Source organism: Paramormyrops kingsleyae, chromosome 4 (assembly GCF_048594095.1).
Source record: "Paramormyrops kingsleyae isolate MSU_618 chromosome 4, PKINGS_0.4, whole genome shotgun sequence".
In the NCBI taxonomy this organism is placed as follows: Eukaryota; Metazoa; Chordata; class Actinopteri; order Osteoglossiformes; family Mormyridae; genus Paramormyrops; species Paramormyrops kingsleyae.
In genome coordinates this window covers 38,051,773-38,066,082 of record NC_132800.1, presented here as the reverse complement: position 1 = coordinate 38,066,082, position 14,310 = coordinate 38,051,773, and the positions used below count along the sequence as shown (strand labels likewise).

At 37.7% G+C, this 14,310-nt stretch overlaps 3 long non-coding RNA genes across 3 annotated transcripts; all 3 read right to left on the bottom strand.

Annotated features, from left to right (window-relative positions):
* Positions 1–8,262: 8,262 nt before the first annotated feature.
* On the bottom strand, positions 8,263–8,854 carry LOC140588835 (uncharacterized). Its single transcript, XR_011990040.1, has 3 exons — positions 8,843–8,854; positions 8,584–8,663; positions 8,263–8,482 (listed from the first exon to the last, which is right to left on the bottom strand). It is a non-coding gene; the product is annotated as an uncharacterized lncRNA (long non-coding RNA).
* A 726-nt stretch (positions 8,855–9,580) lies between these two features.
* Positions 9,581–10,254, bottom strand: LOC140588834 (uncharacterized). The gene is made up of 3 exons (XR_011990039.1): positions 10,163–10,254; positions 9,862–9,949; positions 9,581–9,715 (listed from the first exon to the last, which is right to left on the bottom strand). It is a non-coding gene; the product is annotated as an uncharacterized lncRNA (long non-coding RNA).
* On the bottom strand, positions 10,253–12,169 carry LOC140588833 (uncharacterized). Its single transcript, XR_011990038.1, has 3 exons — positions 12,087–12,169; positions 10,555–10,762; positions 10,253–10,309 (listed from the first exon to the last, which is right to left on the bottom strand). It is a non-coding gene; the product is annotated as an uncharacterized lncRNA (long non-coding RNA).
* Positions 12,170–14,310: the final 2,141 nt, after the last annotated feature.

Below are 14,310 nucleotides of genomic sequence, written 5' to 3'. Positions count from 1 at the left end.
TATGGTTCACTTGATCGTTACTGTCCACAGCTGATTCAGATTTTCAGGTCAAAGAGAGGTCTCGTTGGACATATTTTAAGCAATCTTCTGCAAGATGCCAAGGTTTGTACATGCCATTGACATAAATTGATGCCATTGTTTGCTGAATTTTGAAACCTGATATAATAACTTTAGAAATCTTCAATAACAAAGACAAAATAATGATACATGTAAATTGCCTTTCTGTCATGCGGACAAATGATACAATGTTGTTTCTCTGCAACTGCAACACCTCAGACCTCTGACCTCACTGACATGCGATGTGTTGCCATTCGAGGGCTTCCAGTACTTCTTGGTGATGACCCAACCGAGTTCTTCAAAGCATGTTTTGTAAGTATTATTAATAAATTTTTACTGCAATAGTTTTATTGTATTATGTTTCTTAATGTGCATTTATGTTAGCAATAACAAAAAATAAATCACCCAAACAATGTCATATTGTACTTAAATGATAAATGGAATAAAGATCAAAGAGAAATTTGAATTCATGTTATGACATATTTGAAACCCTAAAATGCTATCTAGAATTGTCACACCCCACTCCGTCCGCTCCTGATGTGTGCCACGCCCACCTCGTTACCTCGTGTTCAGCCCTGATCGTGATCACCTGTGTCCTGTTATGTCTAGCCCGTCTTTTGTATTTAGTCCTCGTCTGAGTCAGTCTTCCCCAGACTTGTCATTGTATTGTCCGTGGATGTCCGTACCTGTTCTCCGTTTACCCAATAAACCCCTTTACCGGACTTCCTGGCTTCGTTCACCTGCTTTCCTGCTCGCCCTCCCCGCGAACGCTGACAAGAATAATATCAAATCTTTAGATTTTTTAAATTTAATCAGTAGGTCATGCCATATGCAATGACTTGTATAAAAAACAAATTTAATTTAATGTTTTGTAGTATTTTTATATTTTATATATTATTAAATCCTGCATATGTTTGGGTATACAATTCGCAAAAAATTATGCTTGCTTACAACTAAAAAACATTCAATAAAATTAATATATAGTAAAAAAAATGTACACTGCCAAGATTTATTTTTGTTATCTATTTATTGTTGTCAGGCTTCTGATGATGGAGACTGAAACTCCTGTCCTTCCGCCTCCACCCATCCTCAGTCGGAATCATCTTGGAGGGGAATGTTGTAATGGACAATATTGACAACATACACCAGGCCATGTGTCTTCTTTTTGGTTTAACCTATGCGCTGCACCTAGACTACCCAAAGTGCATGGGCAATACCTTTCTTTTCATTCAACAAGTTCTGCTGGGTTTGGGTAAGAAGGAGTTGAAGGGTAAGATTCTGGCTGTTAAAAATCAGCTTGCCATGTAAACAGGTACAGTAAATGCATGTTTAACTGTTAGATTAAAAATTATACCCTATGTTCTTAAAACTATGCCTTAGTGTTTGGCAAAATATTCATGTTCCATAATGATACAGTATAATAACATTGTGGTTGTTTGATATTTGAACAGGTTTGTAAACACTGTTTAAAAGATTAAAAATAATTGTTAATTATTAATTGTTATAAATTGTTATAAATTGCATTGAGTAATTGTTATACTCAAGACAATTTCTTGTGATATTGATATCAAATAAATTGTAAAGTGAATCTTTATTCTTTCTCCTTGTTTGTAATGTAGGTGTATTTTCATCATTTATAGTGAATAGCTAAGTTCTATCACAACATTCAGATTAAGATTTTATGTTTTAAGCCTATACAGGTTGATTGAACTTAAAAAAATTATGGAAACACATTGCCCTAAAAAAGCTAATTTTGATTTGTTGAAAAAACAACACCTTTTAGGTTTAATGTACCTAAGATTTCAATAGCGTTGCACTAAAAACTTTTATTTCAGTCAACTAAATGTTTAATTAAATGCATTTGAAATTGTAACTACAATAAACTTAAAATGTATAGTTTTTTCAACAAGACGAAATTAGCTTTTTTAGGGCAACGAGTTTCCATAAATTTTTTAAGTTCAATGAACCTGTATAGGCTTACAGTGCAGATTTGATCTCGGACGTTGCGTGAAAGAAACTGCACGATGATTCGGCGGCTTGAGCGAGCTCCTTCAGAGCGCGAACCCAATCTATGGGTGACATCAAGGTTGTAGATGAGCTGATCTGTGATCTCAGGAGAAACTTTACTAAACAGATCAATGATAATCTTCCAGACATCTTCTCCTATCTACTCTTGAATACCGGACACTCGTAAATTCCACCTCCTTTTCTAAGCATCCAGTTCATCACATTTGTCACGCAACACACGATTCTCCTTTTCCAGTGATTCCACCTTATTCTGTAAGGAGCCCACCTTGTTTGTCACCTCTTGTACTTGATTATTGGTGAACTCGAGCGCCTCAGTCACGCTGTTTAAGGAATTCGTGTTGTCTTTCACTGTTATCTCGGGGGATTGCATGCGGGTCAGGAATTCCGCCTGCATTTTTTCAACTCGCTCCAGAACTTCCAACAGGTGTACATTTCAGACCGTTTGATTGTCTGACCGAACTCTGTCAACCATTTTTGATTTCTTGGAGGGTGGTTTAGGAGTTTCAGGTAGAGAAATTATCAATCCACACGTATTCGCTGTGTCATTTCCCTAGAATGCGGCATCCAGAGATTTCCTCGCATACGAATGCATGGCACCTCGAGCAGGCCTATCTGCCTCCATCGCGCTCGTTTGAAAAGTTATGAGAACGAAAGAACGAAAAAAGACTTGCTTTGACCAGAAAAAAAAAAGATGTTATTAATCTAAATATTCTTTTACATGCGTTAACTGCAAAGCAAGTGCAGAGCTTCAGCACATGAATGTTACACAGTCGCCATCTTGGCCGTCTCCCCGGTTCATTAGTGTTCGTCTGTCATGGTACTGTTTGTTATGCATTGGTAAATGTAAGTAGCCAGCACAAATCTACCCTGTTGAAACTGTGTTATTTTACAACCTTCATTTATTCGTTTAAATGTTTCATCTACTAATCCAAGCTGATGTCTTTATAAATTGAATTACTTGCCATTATCCTTCTGAGGCAGGTGTTGTGCCAAAAAGTGACTGTCTGCCAGAAACTGATTACTATCCGTGGGAGCGCGCACAGCCTGTTCAGGACGCATCGCAGTGTCTGTGCGACTAAGGCGGGTAATTTCGATATCAAATCGTCTTAAAATGCAAAAAGTATACAGTACCTGTATCCCCAAGCTAATAGCGAAGGTATGTCTTTGTCAGATTTAAGGGTTTGGTGAATTTTTAAATAAATAATTGCAATAAGAGTCAAAGGAAGCCATTGTCATGTAAAACGCTTTAAAGCAGTCCTGCGTTGTAAAACTGTAACCTTATGTCATGAAGCCATGGAAGTTCAAATGCGACACATTAATGTAGATTTATGTTTATAAATGTTCCTACGTCTAAATGAGTTTCACTACACAACCGATGTGGATAACTTATTAAATAAAGACAATTCTTCATCTTGCAGTCATATTAAAAAGTCGGTGGATTTTTCCTGCTCTATGCTGCAGTATCCACCATCCAGTCCTTTTTACCACTTTAAACACCTGTATAGGACCAGTATAACCAGTACAATGCAGTTCACCCATTGCCAAAAAGTTATTACACTCAATACCTTTTTACTGAAAACCTCTTTCTGCCTGATTTGAATTGTTTTGCACTCTTCTGGGTTATATTTACAGGATTAGATTTCTTAAGTTTAGGAGTGTTCTTATTTTCGATAAATGTGGTTGGACGTAGGGTTTTCTTAATCTTTCCCCAAAAAACATAGATGCAAAAAAATACAAATCAAAACAGAACTTAAATGGTTGAAACATCTTTTACCTGTTGCAGGAAAAGTATTAGTCACCACTATCGTTATCAGCTAGTGGGCCACACACAATAATTCCAACTTTACCCTGGTGTCTTGTACATATAGTAGTTCTTTTTGCATGTATATACTTTTTTATATTTTGGTCTTGCAAGCATCACTTTTTATTCTAGCACTAAGTAATGAAAAATAACTTTATTGAAAGTAATATACTTAAGGAGGGATGATGTCAGAAGACTGTATTGTGTCATTGGTTGTGCTCAACAAGAATATTTGGTTACAGCTGCAGAGGTCGACATACACCATGATTATTTTGGGTTCCCTTACCACACCACAGACCTACTGTGTAAAACTGGACCAAAGTGTGATGCTACTAATGTCACTATCAGTATTAATACATCCACCTCAGACATTCCAGATATGATCTTCCTACCCATACGAAACCGAGAGAGAAACGAGCACAACTTCAAATACAACTTCACTTTCTGCATGTCCAACCTCTTTGGAAATTATAACAACGTACTGCAGTTTGTGCAAACCATAGAAATGTACAAGCTCCTGGGCATACAGAAAGTGGTCATCTACAATACTAGCTGTGGTCCAGACCTTGACAAGGTTCTGCACTACTACAGGGAAGAGGATACACTTGAAATCCATCAATGGCCAATAGATCAGTTCTTCAACCCCTCCAAAGGCTGGAACTTTGAAGAACATAAAGGTGACCTCCATTACTATGGGCAGTTAACTACTCTGAATGACTGTATCTACAGAAACATGTACAGATCCAAGTATCTTCTGCTGAACGACATTGATGAAATAATTATGCCTTACAAGCATGCTACACTGGAGCTTCTCCTGGAAACCCTACGTCCAACCACATTTATCGAAGATAAGAACAAACTCATTAAGAAATCTAATCCTGTAAATATAACCCAGAAGAGTGCAAAACAATTTATATCAGGCAGAAAGAGGTTTTCAGTAAAAAGGTACTGAGTGCAATCACTTTTTGGCAATGGGTGAAATGCATTGTACTGGTCCTATAGAGGTGTTTAAAGTCATAAAAAATAGTTGTTTACTAATCCTGTAAATATATCTAACAAGAGGCTTATAAAGTTAAACTGAAGCAGAAAATGTCTGTCAGTAAAAAGGCATTGACTGTAATCACTTTTTGGCAATACACACAGAGAAATGGAAGTACCACTGTGTACCTATATGGGTACAAAAGCTTGTCGCTGGGGCAGTACCCTTCTGAAGAACAATAATGTACCTATTGTCGCAGGTACTTTTTTGTACTCTAGTCATCTGTACCCTTTAAAGCACAATTGTGTACCTGTCATGACTGAAATGTACCTGAATACACCATTACCATGCTGTACCCTCAAAAAGGTACTAATCTGTCCTTTTAAGGTAATATCTCTGAAAATTTAAAGTGGTATAACTGAAATACATGCTCAACCAACAGGTATATTTAAATATTTTATTTAGAACAAAAGAACAGTTACATCACTTTGAGTGGTGTTACAAATACTTCAAATTAATACAAATACAATCAATGTTAATGTCAAATCCATCAATTGTTATTAGAATGCATTCATTTAAAAAAAAAAACATTGATTTCTCATTCAAAATGCATGACACTCAACAAACATCTAAAATTATGCATTTCCTCAGACACGAACAATTATAAAAGCCTCACTGAGAGTATACAAATTTTTTACATGAAATTGAGACACTGAAGTTTTTTGTCCTTTAACACTTCATATACAAAATACATTGAAATCAAAATTTAATGATGTGTTCTCAAATCTATTCACGTTGCACAACTGGATGAACATGAAATTTAATAAATGACCAAATTCTCAATCTTAATGGGTATGGCCAGACAAGGAACAAGTGGGCAGATTATACTAAATATTTCAACGGTACATACAAGGCATCATCAACTAAATAAACATCTAGGGCTTGAAAATCCACCTCATCCCCTGGGTGTAACAATGTCCAATTTTGGTCAAATTTGACACTGTATGCATGAACATGACTGTCAAAAGACAGTGGACACAAAATCTTTCCACATAACACCCAACATGTATCTACATTGATTATATATTTCACCCTCCAAAATAGTGGGATTTTTTCAGCATGGACATGACCAATGACAAAAACATCTTCCAGGGCATACTTCACACTATTTACATTTAATTGTGAAACACGCTGAAGCATTTTGCCCTCAAACTGCACATCTTGAAAGGCATCATGTCCTTTCAAAGCCTTCTGTAAGTCTACTGGAAGTGCTGAAAATGGTGTGTTTATGCTTCTGCTGTTGGACCTTTCAAATTCACCCAATAAATTGGAAGAAAACTCCCAGCATTGTTTGAACTGATGTCGAGTAGATAAAGAGTGTGTAACATTTATTAGATTCTTGCTACTTCTGGACATGTCCTTAAAATATTGGTGCTTGCTTTCATATCTCATGCACCATAAGTAGCGCAGGGGTCCATACATCGAAATTAATCGTGGGTAATGAATTAAGTAATGACACTTGGGGGTCAATACATTTCCAAAGACATTACTCATCTCCATTAAAAACTCTTCAATTAGTATTTTGAGATTTGCAAGGTCGTCTTTTCTGATTTGTGAAGCTAAAATAATCTCTACAATTTCTCTGCTGAGCAAGTACACATTCCAGTAAGCACTACCAGGTGGGACTCGATGAGCCATCAAAATGGGCAAAACCCTGAAAAGACACCATTTTTGGCTTGCAGATCCAACTATAGAATTCTGCAGAGTTTTTTCTGTTAAAGGCACTGGCCTATTTCCTATATCATTTTTCCCAAAGCACAACCGTTTTAGTTCCTCATTAAATTCACGAATGGTTATATGCTTCTGTTTCTGTGCTTCACCGATTACTAATTTCATAACAAGAGGTAACACCCCCTCTAATACATCATGCATGACGTCGGGGGGGAAACTTTTGGTGACATCAAAGTAGTCCAATTCATTAAATGGACATTTCGCTTTGACGCCATATAAAGCTACCATCTCATGGTCATCAATAACACTTTCGACATGGTAAGCATGCACATCTGTGGTTCTCAATACAAAATCTTCTTCACAAAAGTTTTTTTTCATTTCAGAATAGGAGGCCATGCAAAATCGACAGATCCTGCCAGAATTGAATGACATTGAAAATCCTCCTATCATGTGAGCAGACAGGTTATCACATGAAATTGTGGCAAGGGCAGCTTTGACAGTCTGTTCTATCCCATCAAAACATATAGCGAAACCATCACATGAAAGAGTCCTGAGATCATCTATGATGGGCTGAAGTATAGCGTCTAATCCACATTCTTTCAAATGGATGTAACGTACCATCAAAGCTAAATGAATGTGGCTCAGTCTCGATCTATATCTGTCACCTATGTTCCCTACAGTGTAATAGAAGGCACACAGTTTGTACTTATTCCTTTTGGCCCCCAATGGATTTACGATTTCAAATTCATCCTCATAAAAATGAAGACGTAGAGCCTGTGGATTGTCTCGAAAATACAAGTGTTGCTTATAATACTCTCCATCTATGTATTCTCGCAAAACCTCACTATCGCTAGCCTTTGTACCATTTGCAATTATTTGCTCCCACACATCTTCCAGGGAACAGTACTTTTTGAGCACCTGAATGATTGGCACATAGGCAAAATGTCCAATTTTTTCCCCTGAGGCGCTTCTAAGTGTATAATTGACTGGTTCAATTAAACCCATTTTCGATTTACATTGATTTTTTATCATATGCGGAGACCGAATAACTTCACAAGCTTTGTCAAAAAAGTGTGTAGAGGACATAACGTGGTTAAGTTCTTCACATTCAGACACATTAAACCCATTCTTTTCAAGATGGTATGAAATAAATGCATCATAGTTCTCTTTAAAGAAGCAAAGCAAAAAGTGAAGATCATCAACAATGTCTTGCTGTACTGCCAGGGTAAGTCCATTTTTTTCCCTACATTTCAAAATGAAGCCAAATAAGTTGTCTTTTAGACCTTCCAATAGTTGTTCCATAGTTGATGGTTTATGTTGGACCAATTCTAAAGCAGAGTGTTCTTCAGGACTGGGGTGTTCTATAATGTCATTGTTCTCTGTGCAAGGGAAAAAGTTCTGTTTGTGTTTCCTGTAAACATGCCGTCTGAAGGAATGATATTTTGAAAAGGATGACTGACAGTCTTTCAAACCACACGTGATACTGAAATTAGGTTCATGCGCATGAACAAGTCCAATATGCTGAATTAGTTTTGTAAGGGTAAAAGTTCTACGCAAACACTTGGTGCATTGATACTGTGGTGGCATTTTGTTCAGTACAGTAGGTTAATAATACGAGTTACAGGTGTTGACAGCTTCTCTCCATTCAGCAAAATCTGGGCAATGCTTCTCTGGAAGAAAGCCATTGTATTTTTCAGGTGGGACGGGTATTCCATGTTCAAAACAAAATACATACAGAATGCGGCGATGAATGCCTCTTCAATCCCAATACAGGAGCACACTTTAACCCCGTCAACTACGATGACACTTTCAGCTTTTCTTGCAATAGCAGTCTTCCAATCTTGGACCTTCACTTGAATAGTTGGGTAGGGAGTGTTTGGCTCACCCTAAATGACAGGCAGTAAAGAAAGAAACATGGAATATGATCAGGAACACAGACAAACCAAAGTCCTATCTGATGTGTCAAACAATATTTAGCTCAAGTTACCTGTCCTAGAATCATCAAGTTTTCGATCTTTTCCTTGAAGATCGATGGCAAGAGGGCAATTCCACCTCTAGTGTCAATGGCTTGAAAACACAAACACATATACAATAAATACAATTTAAAGTTTGGTCATTAATTGATTTGGAACACCAAAGTAGGATTTATATTATATAAGACATGTATAACCTTCTAAGAGAAGGCTCAAAACCTCTTATCCAGCCTTTAAACAAAACCGTGTTAAGTAATTTTATATAATCAGTACCTGCATGCTCCTCTGCCAGGGCATCATTTCTTGCATCAAGGTAGATTATTTTAAGTGGTGACGAATCCTTGACTAAACTGAGTAGCTTGGGAAGCACTGCTGAGAGGTTCTCTCTGATGCGTCGATAGACTGGCACTGGAGCAGGATGAATGGAGTCCACCTCATCATATAACTAATTAATAGAGATAAAACATATGCTATGACAAAACAGTATTTCAGAAACCTGAGTCAAGGCAGATCTGTGATGAACATGAGACATCAGAATACAGAGACATAAGAAACAGTATATTAACACCTCCATCAGACTTTCACATTTTGATGGAGAGGGTCATGAAGATTCCATCATAATCTGTGTTCAAATTGGTTAATACTTACCCCTGAGGATGTTGTGAGAAATGGGTATGTCGTTATTAAGTCTTCCACAGAAATTCCCTCCACAATTTCTCTTCGTCTCCATGTGAATGTTCTGGTCATGCGGTCTTTCACGATGACCATGTCAGGCTGCATTTTTTTGTATTGCTCTTTTAGTACTCGGACATGGGCCTCAATAGAGGTAGAGTCCTCCCCAATCACCGCAAGCTCCTTTGTATAAAGACATACAATGACAACCACAAAACCTAGCTGAGTCAGATCTTTTAAAGTTGTACAGGATATCAGTATTCAATGGGAAATAACCCTAAAAGATGAAAATCAACATGGCTTGCTTACTGAAGATGCTCTAGCCTGTTTAGGCCCTACAGCTGCTGATCCATCCATGGCCTTGGACTTCCGGGACTGGGCATACTTGTCTTTGTATTTTTTAACTTCTGCGTCATCAACCAGTGGTGCACGCTCAGTCTTGAATTTTCGTTTAAGTGACATATGCCACGTATGCTATAGGTGAGACAAACAAAAAACAAATTCCACATTTAGAAACTGAGTTATCAGTGAACAGCTTTTATTCAGGCAATGTTTTCCCTTCCTGCAGAAATAATAAATTTATATACATGCTCTTCATATTTTGTTCATGTTTAACTTACATAACCAGTGCCATCAATGTCCTTAAGAAAGGGATATTTCAGGATCAATGCTTTGGCAACCTGAACATACTCCTGGTTACTTGGAAACCTGTGTCAGTAGTGAAAAAAATGTACATGTAGTAAGACAAGCTATATGAAATTATTTGTCAACACATAGATCATGTGAATTCCAGTAAAGAATAATTTTATGATGGTACACAAAGATTTTCTGTTTGTAACCATGACAAAGTTCTATAACTGAAGTAAAACCATAATTGCTGTCCAAATCCAAGCTCTTGGAATCTTTTATGTTGGCACTTACATTGTGTACTGTGACATCATCTCATACAAAGTTCGTACTATTGTGTTCCGGTATTTTGACACCTTGTGGCATGGTTCTTTAGCATCTAATTTGTGCTACACATCATTTGGAAACCGTGGAATGGAAATAATAGCTGGAAGCCTGACTCTGCAATATAACACAAATAGTCATGTCAATTATAGGTACGGCATACTCAATGGCAGAAAGAGCGAAATAAATCTGCGGTATAATACAAATGTTGAAGCATACTGCATGCAACCTCATCAAAATGAAACCAGGCTACATTACCCAGTTACTGTAAGTATTCAACAGACCAACTAATGAATGACCAAGGCTTTTTCCTCTCTTAAACATTACATTCCATTAATTCTAATAGGAAATGCCACCCTTACCTGTTTTGCTTAGAGGGAGCAGGAGTATCAACAAACATTGGTTCGACAGCTGGCGATGGTGGCAGCACCTCCAGATTAAAGCTTACCTCTTTGTTCTGCTGAACAAAATCTCTAAACTTTAACTGTTTTTTGAATGATTTCTCAAAAAGGTAAGCAATCATTGCTTCTGTGAGACCATGGTCCACAGTTTCTCCATCAACTTCATTCTCTGAGAAACAAAGCAGTGGATAAACAATATCAGTAAAGTGATCTTCCAACACCAACTAGCTTATGCAAACAATCATTTGGGAAAAACAAGAGAATTACAGATTTATTTTTTAAAAAAATCCAGTATAATTCAGCAGGTTCCTTCTTATTACTTTCTAATCTCAAGTAAGATTAGCCCTAAATGCACTTCATGAATAAGCATCTACATCAGGAGTGCCCACACTTTTTCAGCTTGCGAGCTACTTATAAATGTCCAAGTCAAAATGATCTACCTACTATAAAAATGCAAAACATGTATTTATTTATAGACATGCCGAGTATTCTTTATTATTATTAATAATAATAATAATTTCTCTTAGGGATAAAGCATTTTTGAATTGAACTGAGATTTTAGTTCCTTCACCTTTCTATTTCTCAGCTAGCTTTTTGGAGGGAAGTTAATGTCGTAGTTTCTATGAACAGTCCGAAAATGCCGCACCACATTTCCCTTCTTCGGAATAGCAACAGTAGACAGATGAGGCAAACGCACTTCGAATATGACATGGTGGGGAAAAAAACTGTTCTCCTCCCATTCCGTATGGAAGTGGTAGGTTTTTGGCTTCATACTTGGTCCAGCTCCCCCATTCATTTTTATACCCTTTCTTAAGTTTAGTACAAATAAATTGGAGGCTAACTAGGCGACTCGGTAGCTTGCAGCAGCTGGCGCGGTTGAACGCGTCGTCCATCCTCTATTTTTTATGCCATACGATCTACCCAGACCACCTTTGCGATCGACGTATTGAGCACCCCTGATCTATGCGACGCTAAAATGATCACTTCTAGGTGTGTGCAACCGTCTCAAAATGGCGCACGGCGAGATTTCAGAAAAACGTGGTCGAGCTTCAGAGAGTAATAATATAGTGTAAGAGCTACCTTCAAGTTCTGAATGTAAAAAATGATAGTTTTTCGTAGTGATTGCATAGCCTAAGTAAAATCAAACTATTGCGGCAAAACAGGAGCCAAATTAACTGCACCTTGCTTCAGTTAACTAACTTCAACGTTTGCTAGGGCTTACTTAAAAATGCTACGGTTAGTAGTCCAAGGTCAGTTACTTGATGGTAGTTAAATGGCTGACTTACTAATGTTCAAAACATGTTAGCTAAATATGTTTTATGAAATTAAAGACAATAGACATTATCCCTTTATCACCATAAAGTTAGTTCTTTACATTTCAAAAAAGCGACTCAGTACAGCTAGCATCAGCATGTTATTAGAGTACGATAAATTCCTACCGTCTCAACATAATCCATAGTGAACTGAGTTATTAAAAATGCTAGGTTACTCACCTATGAATTTTCTTCTTTCGTCTTCCGTTATATCCAAACCAGCGTTGGCAAGCAGCTGTAGAAGTTCTTCTGTCGTGAGCGTGGCTAGCGCCATCTTTCCTGTTCACACCGACTCGCGCCGTCCGTTACAGGCAGTGGGCGCGAATGGCGGTTTTTGATGTGGGTGACGCAAAAAATCTCTGCGTGCTCGCGAGACTGTACACGCCATTTAGACCGGAACTGCCACCGCTACAGGTTCAGGCAGCATAATATAACCCTGACGACCCGTTAAATTAACTTGGAAATGGAAAAAGACATGGACAACAACACCAATAACATGCATCATATTTCCCATATTGCATTTTAAAAATATAGCTCATTTGCATCAGGAGTTTGAGTTAAGAGTTGTTTTTTCTTTAAAACGCGTTCCACCACTGCCTTCTTAAGCGGAGCTCCCTAGCTCTCTAACAGACTCATCCTGCTCCGCTGTCACAGACAACAGGACAGAAAACATAATCCTATATAACAGCTGTGCTCTGTGTGAAAGGTGAGCACACTGTTTTACCTACATTCCCCATCTTAATTTCAGTTTTCATAACTGACTGCACACAGATATGATATATATTTACAATGTAGTTGTCCACAAAGTGCCCAGTGCCCAGGGAGCTGGGGGTTAAAGGCCTTGCTGAAAGAGCCACCAACATGGGGAAGCCAGGCTCAAACCAGCAACCTTCCAATCATAGGTACAGAGGCTTAGCCCACTGAGCTACACACTGCTCAAACACTCTGTGTGTGTGTGTGTGAGAGAGAGATTTTTTTCTGTCACTGGCGTATTTTCTTGTACATTCCTTTTGTCCTTTGTTGTGTTATGCTGCTGTGACCCAATAATTTCCCTGGTGGGCTTAAAAAGTCTAAACAGCTTAGTCAGCAGCGGAAATTTACTTTTACAAACATGAACCTCAGCCAATTTCGAAAAAATTGGTCAAATTCACTAGCCATTCTATCACAATTGTGCATCTGAAATATATCAATTTACAAGCATTTTTGGTGATACATCTGGTTAATTGGGTTCATTTTTACGTGGTACAGGTTCATGGGAACAAATATGTACTTTCCCAAATCATGTACCTTTAAAGGTACAACATGGTATTACAAAGGACCTGTCCTGTACCCTTTGAGATACAATCAACTGAAAGGAACAGTTTTGTACCTGGAGGTTTAATATTGTACCCTGTGTGTACCTTTATTTCTCTGTGTGTAAGAAAACTGCATTTTACAGGTTATATTGGTCCTATAGAGGTGTTTAAAGTCATAAAAATGGGTTATATGTTTACTAATCATGTAATCTTATGTTCTTATGTTCTTAAATATAACCCAAAAGAGTGTAAAACAATTAAAGTCAGGCAGAAAGAGCCATTCAGTAAAAAGGTATTGAGTGTAATAACTTTATGGCAATGGGTGAACTGCATTGTTCTGGTTATACTGGTCTTATACAGGTGTTTAAAGTGGTAAAAAGGACTGGATAGTTGATACTGCAGCACAGAGCAGGAAAAATCCACCGACTCTTTAATATGACTGCAAGATGAAGAACTGTCTTTATTTAATAAGTTATCCACATCGGTTGTGTAGTGAAACTCATTTAGACGTAGGAACATTTATAAACATAAATCTACATTAATGTGTCGCATTTGAACTTCCATGGCTTCATGACATAAGGTTACAGTTTTACAACGCAGGACTGCTTTAAAGCGTTTTACATGACAATGGCTTCCTTTGACTCTTATTGCAATTATTTATTTAAAAATTCACCAAACCCTTAAATCTGACAAAGACATACCTTCGCTATTAGCTCGGGGATACATGTACTGTATACTTTTTGCACTTTAAGACGATTTGATATCGAAATTACCCGCCTTAGTCGCACAGAAACTGCAATGCGTCCTGAACAGGCTGTGCGCGCTCCCGCAGATCGTAATCAGTTTCTGGCAGACAGTCACTTTTTGGCACACCTGTTAGCTCCTTACACCAGCTGCGATATACTTCAGCGTATCATACCTTTGGTTTTTGTTAATAGGTAATAGCATTAGTATACCGCTAACCCATCAAAACTACGAGACAGTAATTCTCACAGCAGCGGAGTCGGTGACCTCCAAAAAAGCCGTAAAACCCACAATACAGTCGTGTTTATGTCATATATATTTTTGTGCTTATTAAATTTAAATGTTTCCAACAACAGTAGTAAAAT